The 16,972-nt window shown below is 29.2% G+C and overlaps 1 protein-coding gene across 1 annotated transcript in view; it reads left to right on the forward strand.

Moving 5' to 3' along the window:
• Positions 1–443: 443 nt before the first annotated feature.
• grn (GATA binding protein grain) overlaps positions 444–16,972 on the forward strand; it is a 260,366-nt gene continuing 243,837 nt past the window's right edge. The window contains exon 1 of the mRNA XM_067046767.1: positions 444–574. The gene's annotated coding sequence lies outside the window, so the exon portion shown is untranslated. The remainder of the gene's footprint in view (positions 575–16,972) is intronic.

A 16,972-nucleotide genomic window follows, 5' to 3' on the forward strand; every position in this document is an offset into this window, starting at 1 on the left:
TCCGTTATTTGAATGAAGATTTAGCGACAACGGATCTTGTATAGAGATACGCCTACACGAATTACATTATTTAAGGTTGGATTCGACTCTTGACGAATTCGAAAAAAAAAAAATTGGAAGCAATTTAAATGAAAATAAAATTCCTCATCAAAGCAGCGCTAACAGAATGAACAAATTTGGCAAATCAAATATTAAACCGTAAATAAGAGAACTAAGAGAAGAGATGGGACAAGGTATTTTTGGATGAGATCCAAATCTGACAAGGCAATAAGGATTCCAACGCCGTTGGAGATAGGATCGCCGACGAAGGACTCGACTCGACGAGAGCTGATAATCACAAGAACCGGGATTTCTCTTTTTGATCAAACTGCTTCTGGAGGCCGCCATTCCTCCAGCACTCTGCATATGAATGGACTCAGTAAGGCGGTGATGGACATCTCTCTCTCTCTTTCTATGGCGGTCGTCCTGGACAACGTTCTCTTCGGAGGCGGATAGGTGAGATAAGGGTGGGATCGGAGGAGCCAATCCGGGATAGGAGGAGGACTTTGTCAGATCTTAAAGCCCAGAGCCAAAGGTAAGGAATTTCCGAGTGTATCTTCTTTACGCAAGAGCCTGATAATTCCAGTGAATAGATATATTTTAATTTATTAACTTCATACCTTGAATGATTTTAGGATTTTTAAATACTGATTATGCTTTACAAGATATTAAACAATGAATGAAAAAATTCCGTATTAGATACTACACTTATTTACTGGAAAGGTTCAGTTTTGTAATTTAAATCTTGAGTTGAACCTACTTCCTAGATTTTTTATCAAAATAAATTCCAAATTTGGTTTTTTTATTTATAAACCATGCCGGCATTACGGAGTACTCTCCGTCTTTATGATTCTCTATAATTTTTATAATGCAACAATTAGTAGTAATTTTTTTTTCAAAGCCCTTATTTGAAATAAAGTTTTGTGTTTAATAGTGTCTGTGTCAGTGGGGTTTTGTTTTTATCTGAAATGTTGTTATATTTTAAAACATGAATGTAGATATACTAAAAGGAGTAATAAATATAATTGTACAAATATTTTCAAAGTATCATAATTTTATCATTATTCGAGAAAGAAATTCATATTTCAAATTAAAAAATAGTTAAAAGAGGAAAATCCTATCAACTTAGTTTTAGGTGTGGTCCTGCCGATTATAATAGATTTTTTTCAAATTACTTACTTGTGACACATGATTTTGACGTAATTGAAATATTCTAGTTTTCAGATACTAACAGCTCATATTTTTTGTGAAAATAATATAAACAGAGAATTATACAGAGAAATGGATGACCTGGAAACGGACATTAAGTTTAGGAGGCTGCGTTTCTACGGTCATATGGGCAGAATGAACCCGAGCAGGATTAATAGGGAGATCTTAGGGAAAATGTGGAGGGTAGATTAAGCAGATGAAGAAAGAAATGGGGAAATTAGAAATCTCAAGTCGAGACTGACTCAATAGAGATGAATATAGGGAAAAATTAAGGAAGATAAAGGTCCTAAGGGGAATGTGTGGGGAAAGTTGGGAAGAAATTATATTAGCGTGGTCTATAAGGATGTTTCGAAAAAAAATTCTCAATTTCAGGATGAAGACTGGAAATCCATACAACATAATGAGAAATCTGAGAACAGTTTACTGAATGTTTATAGATTGTTTGAAAAATACAGCCAAAGGATTAGATAAAGAAACCACTGCTTTCAAATCCGAAGCAACTTAAAACCTTCATAACAATTATAGAGTATAGTAAAAGCCCATTTAGACCCATTGAAATTGTTGAAAAGTCTACTGAACCTTTGTGAGTATGATTTTGTGTATATACCTTATATGTTTATGTTCATATGATTTTACTTAAAGTTAGAAGTACCTGGATAAATTTTTTTTTTTGGAAATAAAATATTTTTCCAGAAGTAGATGAAACATCAATTTTTTGTAGAATGTGACAAAAAGATAAGTTTTATATTTTTATACAAAATAAGTTTATTTCCTTTCTACCAAAGATAGGTTTGTATTCACGTAGGATATAAAAAAAAACTATCTTAGTACATGAGTACTGATTCTATCTTCTTTTTTTTTTTTTTGTAACTATCAAACACAATTATTTTTACGACTTTAACCAACGATTTTCACTAATCATTCCATTAATCAACATCCTACATCTACACTAGGAAAACATTACGGATGTTTCTATAAGGCAAAGTTAAAAATTGAACCCTAAATTAAATTTATCTATTTATCAAAATAATACATAGTTTTCAGAGAAAAAACACACCCAAATCACTCTTACAAGTGGAAAAAAAATCTAATCTTAGTCATATTTCACTAATAAAATCTATTCTTCATTAGTAATCAACTGTTAATAATTAAATCAATGAATACTGATAATAAAATTACTGTGCTAAAATGACAAATACTTGTATATACAAGCATTATTGGATAAAACTGAAATACAACACAATTTAATTCTAATACAAAATAGTACTCGTATAACTAATAATTTTTAACTTTTTGTGATTTCGTATTATTTCCGAATATTTTTTAATTTATTTTTTTAAGAGAAGTTAAAAATTTGTGATTCCTCTCTTTTCAGAAAAATAAATTAATAATGTAATAAACTATTTTAAAGCTGAAATAGTAAGTATAATGTATTTTAAGATACCTTATCCGGTTATTACATAATGAAATTCCGATGTGGAAAATGCAGAATAATAATTCAGATAATATTTTCTAATATCAATCCAAACACAAAAACTTATCATAAAATCAGAGCTAGATACTCTACCATCGGCATTTTGTAAAAGAGTTCACAAAAAAAAAAACACAGACGGATAGTGATAACTATCGAAAAATTTCACTACTTCTGAATATTATAAAATATTCCCGTTATTCTCAACTAGTCGAATCACGGAATATGCTGAAGAAATGATTGAAGATTACCCATACGGTTTTGGGCGAAAACGTTCAACAATTAATCAATTTTTAAAAGGTAAAGTTTGAAATACAACGGATTAGTTCATACCCTTTATATATATTTCTAAATGGCTTAGGATTCTATTGACCACCACCAGCTGCATAAAATTGTTAATGAAAAGGGAATACCAAAGAAGTTAGTAAATTAAGTAGTGAATTACATCCTACTGATATGTATGACCGAAATGTTTACAAAGGTATAAATTGGAGATTCTCTATCTTATTTGATATTACACAAGAATACTTTATTAAAAATGTGATACAAGTTAGAACGGATGTTACCACTGAAAAGGGTTTAAGTTTAGGTGGTAAAATAGTGATTCTTGGGTATACTGATGATTTGGTATTATTGCGTGAAGACAAAGGAACTGTAAAACTAAATACAACTACATTGATAAACTTCAGCATGGATCTAGGATAACAATACGGATAAAACATGATATATGGTTAACAGTAGAATCGACAATATATATTTATTGCAATTTACAACTGCATTTACACAAAAACACATTAAATATATTTGGTGTTAAATCAAAATGGAGTGATACTGGCATGTAGATAAAATACCCATTAGTAGCACTCTAGAAAATATATTTGAACAGTTACAAAGCAGTATAATTAGAGAAAAAAATTGATGTGAACGTAGCCTCTTACAATAAGGGAAGAGCCTAAAGTATTACATAATATATTTGGACCGAAAGGATGAACTAACCAGATAATTTAGAAGGCTACCCGACATTGAATTGAGGGAACTGCACTGGATATATATAAAGCAGGTTATAGCATTGCGGGGAATAAGATGGGCGTGGAAGGTTGTAGGGCTTGAAGTAACAAACGGATCCCTAAAATATTAATAAACAGTGAACCGACAATTAAACGTCCGAGTACTAGACAAAACCGTAAATGGGAGGATTTCGTTAAGACTAATTTAGTAGATTTCGGTCTGGAAGGGCGTCACTGTATGTAGAGAACGATTGGTGGTATCGGCATCGAACCTTCGGGTTGCTAAGCCTTTGTTATTATTATTAAATTATTTATTTTACCGGTCTCTAATCACTTCTCAGTTTAAGAAATAACCTAAAGTAACATTTTACGATGCTTTATATAATTAGCAAAAATAAAACATATCGTTAATAATAAGAATTAATAATATTTGTGTTTTTTCCACACTAAAATTTCTGGTTCTCCATATTTTTATAACTTCATTTCATAAATACTAATCCATAAAAAGAAAAAGAAAAAAGAACATATAAATATAAAAATTACATGTTCGCTTAGGTATTTTTTTTGTGATATATTGTTTGAATGAAATACTTTACAATCGACATTGAAACTTACATCCTACAATTGAGGAGGTGAGATATAAAACCAGAGGGGAAAAAATAGAATGGATTTCACATCATGTATCTCCTGTTTTTATAATAAAGTATAAACTAATTATATTAATTTGTAATTTGTATTGGATACAATTGTATTGATTTGTACAATGCTGACTGGATGTACTTTTATACTTCTAAAATATTACTATTAGTCGTCCCCATCATGAAATAAAAAGTATTAGTGGTTATACTTTGCAGTTTGCATTCTTGTACTTAAGGACTAATACTATTAAGTTTCATTATGAAACAGGGTAAAGGTCGCGTTTGGTCCATAAAAATTACATTTTCATTTAGATGGTTGTTAATATTATTTTTATTACATTGCAAATCATAAATACTATTTGATAGATTTTGTTGGCGTATTTTATTCAAGTGTTTTAATATCGCTTATTTGATAATGATAACCCTTGATTTTGATTTTTTTTTTTGTAAAATCGCTATTTGTTTCAAACATGCAAACCACCATTATAGTTTTGGAATGACATCAAGTTGTTTATCCAAATACCAAAATTGGCCAAAAATCGAAAATTTTGTTAATGAACTATAATTGATTATACTTTTTTTTGAAGATCACTTCGATGTAAATATAATGCAAGATATAAATTTTAAGTTCATTAGAGGTTATATTTGTTCCGAAAGACTACTTAAAACGTAATTATTTTTATTTATAATTTTACAATGTCTTGAGAGTGGTATTTATTTATTAAATAAATTAAATTGTATTCTTGTATAGTCTCAAGACTTTTTATTACATTAATAGTCCAACGTTTCGGGCATTTCAGCCATCCTCAAGGGCAATTTACAAATATAAATTCTCACCTCACATCAAAATTTAAAATTGTTTTGCAGGCTATTCTGCCCATGCCATTAATTATAAGTCAAACACACCCTATTTTTTTTAAAAATTCCTTAATTTTTAAAACTTATAGTTTTCAATTAATCCAGACTATCATAAACTTTAGGGAATAGAAATCCGGGATTGCTGAAAAAATAAAAATCGCTAACATTAAAGCATAGATTCTAGGCAAATTTGTGCTTTCTGCTTTTATGAAATTGTGTTCCTTGGTTGTTTTTAAAAAAAAAATTAATGAAAATTCTTTATTTTGCAGGGCTAAATAAAAACAAGATACAAATATTAATGTTTCATTTTACCCCGACGAAGCCCTGCAAAATGAGGCGAAACTTTGGTTAATAGTAAACAGTTTTCTTTTACTATATTGATACCTTTATTGACAGCCACCACGACATTCTTCCTACAATAAAAATTAATCCTGTGCCTATATTAATTAAATATATATATCTATGATTATATATATATATAATATACAAAAGCATAATCTCTTGTGTGAGGTGGCTGTTATATTTGTAACGATTATCTCTGGTAGTGAGATACTCTAATCGTGTAGTGATAGTGAGGCACTCAGCTCCGAGATGTATCTCTATATCACTACACCCTTGAACTTCTTAGTGACACCAGAGTTTATCCGATATAATTTCATTGATTATAACAAGTCCGATCGATTCTGTTCAACCTTGTTTTGTTTATACAAGCAATTTTATAGTTAGACTTGTTTATTGTTTATTACACAATTAGTATTTATTCTCTTAGAATACGATAACCTTGCTTCCTCTTTTATTCCTGACAATTCTCAGAGGCAAAATATTTTTTGAGTGCTGCCAATGGATAGTTTCTCTACATGCCTGTCTCACTCCATTTTAATCGTACTTCAAATTTACTTGCTGTATTTTATGTACAGTTGTAAATGTCAATAAATAAATTTAAAAAAAAAAGAATAAGATGAAACAAAAGTAAAAATATTTCCTAACGGATGAATATTCCTACCAAAAATAATTAATAATTTATTAATAATTAATAAATTAATTTTATAATAAGTTACTTGGAGTGTGGAATGTTATTTGATCCATATGCAGTGTGGGATAGTATTTGTACCAACTGGAGGGGTAAAAACAGCATACCTACTCATACCTATTTTAACTGTCTTATGAACTCCGTTAGCAAAATAAGTATTTGCACATGTATATATTTTTTTTTCAACACAGTTAAGCGAGCAGTTAATAAATATCTAGTTCGCATAAATATGTTGCTATCAATGAAAAAAGAATCAATAAATTATTCGGCGAAGGTCGTACTAAATGAATTATAATAAATAATGGATCAGAACAAAGTAGATGTTACCGCTGACATTAATGTAAAATATATGGAAAGCAAAAGAGATATTTTTAATTAAATAAGTAACTTTTATTTGGTAAATCAAATTTTTGTAACTTGAAAATAAAAACTGTTTGCAGAATAAAACAATTCTTTTTGTAGTCTGTGACATATTTATCAGTGTTTTTCCCTCATTATCTATTGAATAAATCATCAAAATTTTTTTTACAAATTTAAAGAGTCAAATGATAGTCAATATGAAAAAACTAAATATTCAACCTCATAAGCTCTGAATTGTATCTAAAATATACATAACATATTTTCCATAAATATTTTTTTCCCCTTTTTTATAGTTTTGGATAAAATTCTATTGTTTCCATTGTTTCTTTTTTTTTTTAATAGACATAAGTGAAATTTAATTATAATTTTTGCTATAAGGGCGTTGTAGAAGCTATTACAATTTATAAGCTAGATCAGTACTGTGTGAATTCATCTCTAGTGATAAGACTAATGATTCAATTAACAAATACTAAAATGAAAATAAAGTACAAAAAAAATACATTAATGTAATTTTTTTTAATAATATATATATTTTATTGCATACACAATTATAATAAATTTGTTTTATTCTCTGATAAAATTCTTCAATTCTATTACAAATTTGTCATTGTATGAAACATGTGGTTCAATTGTAGCAAATATCATTAAAAATATGTTGTTTAGTAATTGAATGCACTTTGAGCTATAACAATAAACAAACCCATGTTGACATACACTGCTAGGAAAAGCTTCTTAGTTTCTTGTCTCCCGTATCTTTGTCTCCCTCCGTCCTCTCTTCTTACTTTTCTTTTCTTTTTTTTCTCTCCCTCCCTACAAGAAGAGCGACCATCTTGTGTGACGTAAAGAGAGCTAGATGCATCCTCTACTCGCGATATGATCAGAAAATCCTTCTAGAAATGTCGGCCGACATGCACGGGCTATTTGCTAAAGAAAACACTTTCCCTGAAGACTAATCCCAGGGTCCGGGGAGATCTGAGACCCGCTATCTGCCGATCAGTGTTTGTTGACCAACACTGCGCCCTCTCAGCTGATGGCTATCTTGCGCAAGAGCCGCAAGATACCATCGCACAATGGCTACGTACCATTTGGTACACGTGTAAGAGGAGCGCCTCCCACAGTAGGTTACTGTCATGTCCGTCTACCGTATCGCTCCTATAGGAAAATTAAGGAAATATCATATTTCATAACAGTAATATGTAAGAAAAATAGTAGAAGAAGCTATAAAAAAAATTTTAGTTTGCAATTATAATTGCTACACAGGTTTTTTCAGGATTCAATAGAATGTAAAAGCTAACGTCCAGTTTCACTTTTAACAGCAGTTAAAACCTAACCTAATCTATTTTAGTACAATAGTCCGGGTGCCAGTCAATAAAAGTAAAAAATAAATGAAAAACGATTTAATGGTGATCAACGTTTCGCCCCACATTGCAGGACTTCAAGATATACAATTGTCATTGTAGACGTGCCATACAAAGAAATTTAGAGATTATACAAAGTATGTATTCTAATTTTCTTGTTACATCTTATAATGTTTATATCTTATTTCATACATATACTATGAAATTGTAAGTAATTATAAACAAATATATATATATATAATCTAATTTTCTTATGTCATCTTATAATGGTTGTATCTTGTTTTCTCATTTAGCCCTGACAAAGCTCTCTAAAGTGGGGCAGAACGTTGGTTACCAATAAATTTTTTTTTTACTTTTTTGTACCATTATTGACCGCCTAATCTAATTAATCTAGTTTAAACTCAATAAAAATCTACAAAACTATAGGTTAATAACTAATTAACAGAAATTAAGTGATTAGAGCGTACACAGACACACATACATATATATATATATATATATATATATATATATATAGCCCAAGAGGGCTACTACTATCGTAAGGGGTGCAGTGCTTATGATTGTAAATGTATACTAGCTGATAATAGTTCGAATCAGATGGTATTAGTAACATTACTCGCTAATCACATCGGCACTTAAAAAACAACATTTTCCTTGTTGAAAAACCCATAGGTATTTATTTTTTCAGTCATCATATTTTAAGTGTACAAGAAAAAACAAGGAATTTCATTATTTAACATCGGTCTTGAACCATTTACTAATTGTTCTTATTTATAATAGATCTTTGATATAGTAGATGTTCTAAATATATTTTCGAAAAACTGTTTTACTTGAAAATTCTCGGTGACGAAGTTCAACTTTGTCTTTTGATAAATTTACAACCCAATAGAAAACCTTAATTTGATTTTAAAAAACTAATTTTTGGAGACACCAAAAATAAATTGAACGAATTTTCTTAATTTTTATGTTCTACAAAAATAACTTAATTTTCTCATTAACCTTTCTTTTGTTATATTTTCGTAATAAAGTGAAATCTTATTGGAGCGTGAAGTAGTGGTATTAATTATTCTGATTATATCTAATAATTACGGCAATTAATAACCCGAAAATTAATGATAATGGGCACTGCCCTCAAATTGATGAAATATGTTTCCTAACTCTTATAAGAGTTATGGACCAATTAGGTACTGTAAAATATTTTATTCCAGAACGTTTTATATTATCACTTTTCGTAATACACCTTCCAATCGAAATGTGAGTAAAATTAACGAATTGGAGAAATATAGAATACTATTTTCTTAAAAGCTTTTGAAATCCACTCGTTTCTAATCTGGCTTCTTCTTCATCACCAAATAATCCTCCTAGGCGTCTGAAGAGAAGATAGCCTCGAGATCTCTTCTAGAAATGTTATTGGAGTTCTATTAATGGGTAGATTCTCTACATGTTTGTATCATGCCATTATATCACCTACAGCAAATTTACTTGTTGTATATATTTTCATACTTGTTGTAAATAACAATAAATAAATTATTAAAAAAAAAAAGTTTCGAAAGAGTCGTAATATTCTTTTTTTTTTTTTAAACATCAATATTTTATATCAAACAAAGAAAAATGGCTTAACCGAAACATTTTGAAGTGGGCTCACTCTCATTTCCTTCGGAAGTACTTCTTTGAGGTATATCTCATTAAAACACTTATAACTAAAAAACCACCCTTTCTCCTCGATTTGTTCGCCCCGTGTTCCTCTGTCCACTCCTTAAATACGAGATTCCAACCCACTAATGGGTTTTCCTTCTCATAGAATGGTTTCCTTCAAAAAATCCTGCATAATCCATGAAACCTCGTTCTGGAATTCTCTAGGCACATCTATCCGTAAAACCCCTTTATTAACCGAATTTAAACATTAATTAAATCTCTTACTCCTCAACTATCAATCTTCTAATAAACATCTTCAACAATAAAACAGGATGTGTGATATATGTATAAATTTTTCTTTAATATTTTAATTTATTTATTTCAATATGGAATTATCGACAATTTTATGTTTTTAGCATTGATAAATACCTAGAACTTCAGCACTTTCGTTTATAAAAATATATATGTGTATTTTTATAACTAATTACTATTTTTATTATTCCATTGTGCTATTACTTAGCAATTAAACCATTTTATGCCAGACAATTAACAATAAAATGTTTATTGTAATTATTCTTAGGGTTCAAGAATTGTTAGATGCCCCAAGAATAAAATTACTTTTCATTTCATTTCAAAATAAATATTTTTTGCATTTATTTTGTCCAATATCGTGGAAACTTGCACTTTTAAGAAGGTAATCATTATGAACTAATTTATAGTGTATTTAACCAGTTTCAAATTGAGCCCTAATAGATATCTCTATGTCAAATAGTTCTAGGAGATCGAATTTGTCTCGTGATACGACTCATTTTCAATTTAGAAAATCCTAAGAATTAAACAAAAAATCAATTATTTTGGATAACAATGTTGGTGTTTGATAAACTGTATCTTGAAAACTATTGAATGTAAAGAGATCTATAAAGACGCAATAAAGCTGTTAAATGTACTATTAAGTTTATGATGATTATTTTTGAAAGAATGGTATTTTTCATTATATTTGCCAAAATATATTTAAAAAATATCATTCATTGTTATTTAACAAAATTAAGGCGATAATTCTTATGAGTTTAGTAAAAACTTGTTCCTAAAAGAAGTGTGAAAATAATGTCAATGTTTGTTTGAAAAGAAAATTATTGCTCTGGGACAGCCATGACAATGAGAATTAAAGTACTCATGGGATTGAAAATAGTCCGTTGTTTAGAACGGTGCCGGTTCGAATCCTGCCTGGGGGTCGACTTTTATTTATGTGGCGTCCCACGAAATGAAATCATAACCCATCGTCACGGTGTTAAAATAGTTTAGTACTGTGTAGAGATAACAGTTAGCACCCACCCTCCTTCCCCTCCCCTTTTGTCAGAAATGACCAAGAAGTGGGTTATAAGAAATCCACGGAGAGTCAATATTCACTTATCCAGTGCGAGATAAATATTGACTGATCCAGGTGGAAATCGAACCAGGTACTCTTGACCTCTCGCCTAAAGTGCTCGGTTTTCACATCCTCACTGTATTGTGTTGATGATCAGATAATGTTTTGTAATGATTTGTAAGCTTACATTCCGATTCTATTCAACTTACCCTGGAGGTTCCAACAATCATGGTAATAGGCTGTTTCCATCTCTGATACTTTGCAACATTGTTCTCTGGTTCAAATTTATGAACAATATAAAATTATCTTCAAATTTATGTACATTTTTTCGCTAAAATGTTTACGATTAATAAATTCACAAATGTAAGCCAGTCGGAAGCAAAGCATAACAATGTTACTCACGAAAGCTGACATGATCGCATCAAGATTTATCGATATGTTAATGTACGATCGTAATATTGAGGCATAAAACAGGTCTTCAGTTGATTTCTGCTTTAATATTAAATTAATATGTTAATTATTCCACTGATAAGGATTATAATGAGTAGTTTATATTTTATAAGCCAGACTTCAGCTGCACAATTGCCCGATTGGCTTCCAGCTACTGTTGCCCTTTTTTTCATTGATACTTTGTTTCCCTTGTACATTCTTACTTACATGGTATTTCTTAAGTAAGTTATTTACATGTTTACTATTACTGTCTTTTGCAGGAAACTATTCAAGTGTTTATAAAAAAAAAAAATCTAACTGTTATATTAATCAGGCCGATCTGGTATTGAATAAAACAAAAAAAAAGTACCACTCTGTAATTGAAACTCCAAAAAGAAATAGTGATCGTAATTGTTGAATTAAATTTAAAATAAAATTCGTTATATCAAAATGTAGTCACCTCAACGTTAATGCCCTATTAAGAGAATTAATACGGTAGGAAACTGTATTTGTATGATAAAGTGACAGTTTGAGGACAAGTTTTGATAACATTATTTATATTTGTTATAGTTTATTTTTTATAAATTAATATTAATATTACTATGAAGCCAATAATTTATTTGATGGCAATTTTTATCTTCACTTATAACCCTGCCTTCGCTCCCAAATATTTTTTTCATTGGTATGCTGGTGTTTAAATAATCGCCATTTTTGAAAATAAATAATCCAAGATTAGGGAAGTCAAAAATTATGAAAGAAAAAAAAATTTTTTTGTTGCTATAAAAATTTATATTTTATGGTTTTTCGAGACGATAAATAACGAATATAATTTTTTTAAAGTAAGTTCTTGAGTAAATAAATAAATATTATTTCTGCCTAAAATTACAGTTTAATGAAAGATAAGGATACCGTAATGCAATCTAGAAAGATCTGACAGTTTCAAATCGGATGCATTTATTTTTCCTCTTTTTTCTCCTTCAGTTATTCATGAAATTGTTTAATATTTTGTATTTATTCATTTCTTACCATTGCTAACAATAAGAACTGTTCGTTTTATTCAAATAAACAAAAATAAAGGTACTTTAGAGAAAGTTGTTTTCAAAATTCGTCATTTAAGCTCATGTCAGACAATTTCAATGAGGACCAAACCTATTATTCATATTAATGTCCACTTAGTTGTACAAAGAATTACCGAGTTTAATCAAAACCGTTACAGTTGTTTTCGTGAAACAAGTCGATACTTTTAAGTGGTACTTATGGTTGGTCCATTTTAACGAAATAGTTGAGGTAAAATCTCAGGCTAATACCTGCAATAAATATGTAATTTCAGTTTTGTACGAATTTTCGTTTTTAAGCTGGGATGTTCACACACAACAGTGAGACTTGGTTTCTTAGTTTCAGGGGTTGTACAACGTAAATTTCCTTCAAAAACAAAAATTCAAAATTTTGCATAATCGGAATACTTTTTCTTACTATATACTCCACATATAACTAAGTAAATGCAAAAAACTAAAATAACGTTGGATAGTATCATGTGCAGTCGAGTAGAAAAGAAGAATCCCAATCCAGGTTATTGCAGATCCTTAAGGGCCCGGGTTGGCTGGGGGCAGCTGTACCAGAGGCAGCCGGTAATGAGCCGAATTGACAAGGGCCGGGATCAGATAGGAGAGGATTAGGGAAGATGACCGACCCAGATAGCTCCTTCCAGCTATTCCAGGAACAGCAGGGCCTCCTTCCAGAGGGCTCTGGGTGCTAGGGGTTCCAGAAGGCGTCCTCTTGTCTTCGTTTCAACTCAACAATACCACAACCCATCACAACCACTCCAACCTGTCAGGATATTTGTCCTCAGGCTTTTCTGTAAATATAACACTTATGTCAGTAAAATTAAATACATCTTTCAGTAAATAGAAAAGGTCATGAGCTACTTGAAAACGTGAATTTATGAAGGTATTATGTTACAAACTTTAAGTTCCAAAAAATACATATTTTTTAAATGTAATATTTATCATAGATGAACTACTGAATCTATTGAGAAATTATGCGTTCATTCATCAGATTTTTAGAAAAAAAAACGTTACATTTCATCCACTTTTGTCTTTTTTACAACAATTAAATATTTCGTAAGCCTTGATATTTTTATTTACAACAAACTATTAATATCCTAGTAATGTTGTAAGTTAACTTATAAATAATTATAAACTAACTTCTTTCAATGGATTCTAATGTAAAAATGTTTGGAAAAGACAATAGAAAAAGTTTACCCTCCGCAGGGTATCCACCCCCTGAATTGGTAAAGTATGGACAATCATTCAAAATGAACGCACTATATTTATAGGTTTATAGTAAGTAACTCCTAAAATATTTAGAGTAGCTTAAATTAAATTAAATTTTATAAAATTGACTGGATTTAATTTTAGTATAGAGATATAAATAATTTTTTTTTAAAGTAAAGCTATTTTTAAACAACAGAAGTTTCGAATGATAGGTATGGCATAGTTAGTGCATTTAGGTTTATACCTAGAACGCAGCCTTAATTAATATGCTTGAATTATTTTTATCTTTTATTGAGTTTCAAATGTTCAGTATTAAAACGTAAAAAATTAAAAAAATGTCTACTTTTTTCTGTTTGTTTTTTTTTTGTTTTGTTTTTCTACATTTTTCTGTAAAATAGTGTTTAACATTAGATGCATTTAATACTTTTTTTTTCTTATTTTACAATAATCAAAATTAATTAGGTAGATCAAACATAGGCAGAAAATAATAATATGAAAAATTGGCTACTGGAACGAAAACATGTCTAATTTTTTCGGTATTAGAATCACTAAACAAAAATTTATTGAAAATAGTGAACCTTTCACAATTTTCATCATATGTTACTGGCAATATATTTATTGTGGTTTTCGGTTTGTTTCATACTCGAGAGTTGGTTGTTCTTTGCGAAATTAAACTACTTTTAACTACTTCGTTTTGAAATTACCATTATAACTGATAATTACTGACCAACATTCCAAGTTCAATGACTAAATTCAGAATTTTATGAAGGACAAAAATGCATCTCACATATTCCTCTCTTGGAAAATTAAGGGATATGTTATTAGATATAGATAGAGCCTTGGGTTTCGTAGTAAAAAAATCTGTTTTAGAAACTATAAAAAAAATTCTGTTATATTCCTTATCATATAAGTTGGTTTAATTTATACTTTCAAATAATAATTATAGTCCATAAATAAATGTTTAATATTAAATAAATACAATTATTGATATCAAACCTTTTTGTTCATTAAATCTACACAAAATCGAACATTAAAAACAATAACGCACTGCAATATTAAAACAGAAAATCTTAAAATCGTTGGTACTTTATCACATAAACTATTTTACTTATATAGAATTATCTTGAAATTGATGGATAATTATTTATTTAGAAAATTAATAATATATAAAAAAATGTAGAAAAAAAAATTAAATTTATCAAACCAACCTGTAAAAATAAATTTGGTAAACATACCTTTAACTATATGTTACCGTATCTGTTAAATCATTTACCAGAAGAACTAATTAATAAATCAACAAAAAAAAAAAGAAATATGGAACTAGGTACTTACTTACATTTATGATTTCCAATAATTGATTTTGATTTACCAAATGACTAGATCTGTTGTATTTTTTCTTAACTCCACATAATTTATTATATTACGATTAGAATTAGCAATGTATGTGTGTGCTTAGTAATAGATATTATTGGATCCTTATTTTTATCATATACAGTATTATCTTGTTTTATTCTCATTATTATATATATTCACTAATAGGAAATTTGCAGCTTTATTATTCACTTGAAAATCCTTTCAGTTACTTTTTATCATTATTATTTTATTTTTATTTTAAAATTTATTTTCATTTTAGTAGTTGTTAATTAAATTATTAGTTGTATCATTTGAGATCAATTCATTTTGTACTTATCTAGCTTAAAATTGTATAGCCTCCACAACGCCCTAATAGTCAAAATTGTAATAATTACATTTCACTTATATCTATTATTTCTATATGTTATTTTAGCACTAATCGATAGATGTTGTCATCTGGTCTGATCATATTGGATATAATTTTTTTAATGAATAAAATAAAATAAAAATTTATCCCCAAAGCTAATTGTAATAATTGTAATTTAATTCTCAATAAATTTAGCGAAGCATTGGGGAGTCTGTTTGTTCTTAAAAGTGAACCCATTATTCGGAATATTTGAAGTTTATTATGAATATTTGAGAAACTCTAAACTTTTGCGTCTACAGCTATATACATTTTAGCGATTATTTCTTCTCTGAGATGATTTAAATACAAGATATAACAGTTGCTACTAATTCCGTTTTTTGTATTTAAGTGACTATAAAATCCACGAGAGAAGTTAACCCGTTTGAAGAAGAAGAAAAAAAAGAGAAAAACAATAAAGGAAGAACAAACGCGGTAGGCAATAAAGACAGTAAAAGAAGTTAAAAAAAGCGACGGAGCAGTTTATCTGTCCGCTAGCCTGGGGTACTTTCTGTCGAGGAGGGCAGTTAAAAACAACTTTGTTCCCTTCACTTCTCCCCGGGGCATCTTTAAGCACCTGATTAAGCCCAGAACTAAGTCCGTATGTCAGCTTTATCTTTATTTTCACTCTTGGGAGACAGTCCTCTCTCAGGAAGAACAAGTTGCCAAAAAACAGTTTCCATGGTGCACCGTTAGCTCAGCTGTTTCAATGTAGTCTTTCTCCGTTAAAGTAAAACTGTTCTTAAAGTTCAATAGCCCAAGTGGAAAAAAAAAAAAAAATTCACCCTAATTTCTTCTTACTTTTATTAAAACTACAGTTTAGAGTCGAAATTGATGACCTTACCATTTCACCTCACCACTGGAAATAAAAAATGCATTCCAAAAATAAAAAAAATCATTTTTGAGTTCTTTCAACCAAATACTTGCTTAGCTGTATTTAAAGTGCATACTCATTGAAGGGTATTCTATTTGAGAAAATCTAAAATGTTCGCTCATTTTTCATTCGGAGTTCCATATCATTAAAGCACCACCAGCTATAAACAACTTAATAGAACATCATTAAAAGTAGAATAAATTAGCTAAAATGTGAGCCATTATCAAAAAGCAATATTTTTTCTAAATAACGAAAAATTAATATTTTTGGATAAATTTTGGTGGATATCATAGAAACTGCTAATGCTGCTCATCATTTTAAAACCATTAGTCATCTATCAAGCGATAGATGTGACGCTATGCTAAAAGCACATACTTAAACTAATTTTGTAAGGTCATTATTTATCTATCTATATTTTTATTTGTAAAAATTATAGCGGTTTGAATTTTTTTTTACATATTTTAGAGGGCAAACATTCGAACTATACTCTTTACTAAATATAAAAATTGTTTCTTCTGTTATAAAGTTATATATGCAATATGTGTACTAGTTTATTGTGCCCAAATAGTGTTTAATTTTGGTAATAACATACTTTCTACTGATCAGATTAATGTGGTTTGTTTTATTTTTTTTAAAATACTATTTATTTGTACTAAAATAAAGTGAAAA

This window comes from Halyomorpha halys, unplaced genomic scaffold (genome assembly GCF_000696795.3).
Source record: "Halyomorpha halys isolate HHAL.00 unplaced genomic scaffold, Hhal_1.1 Scaffold281.1, whole genome shotgun sequence".
NCBI lineage: Eukaryota > Metazoa > Arthropoda > Insecta > Hemiptera > Pentatomidae > Halyomorpha > Halyomorpha halys.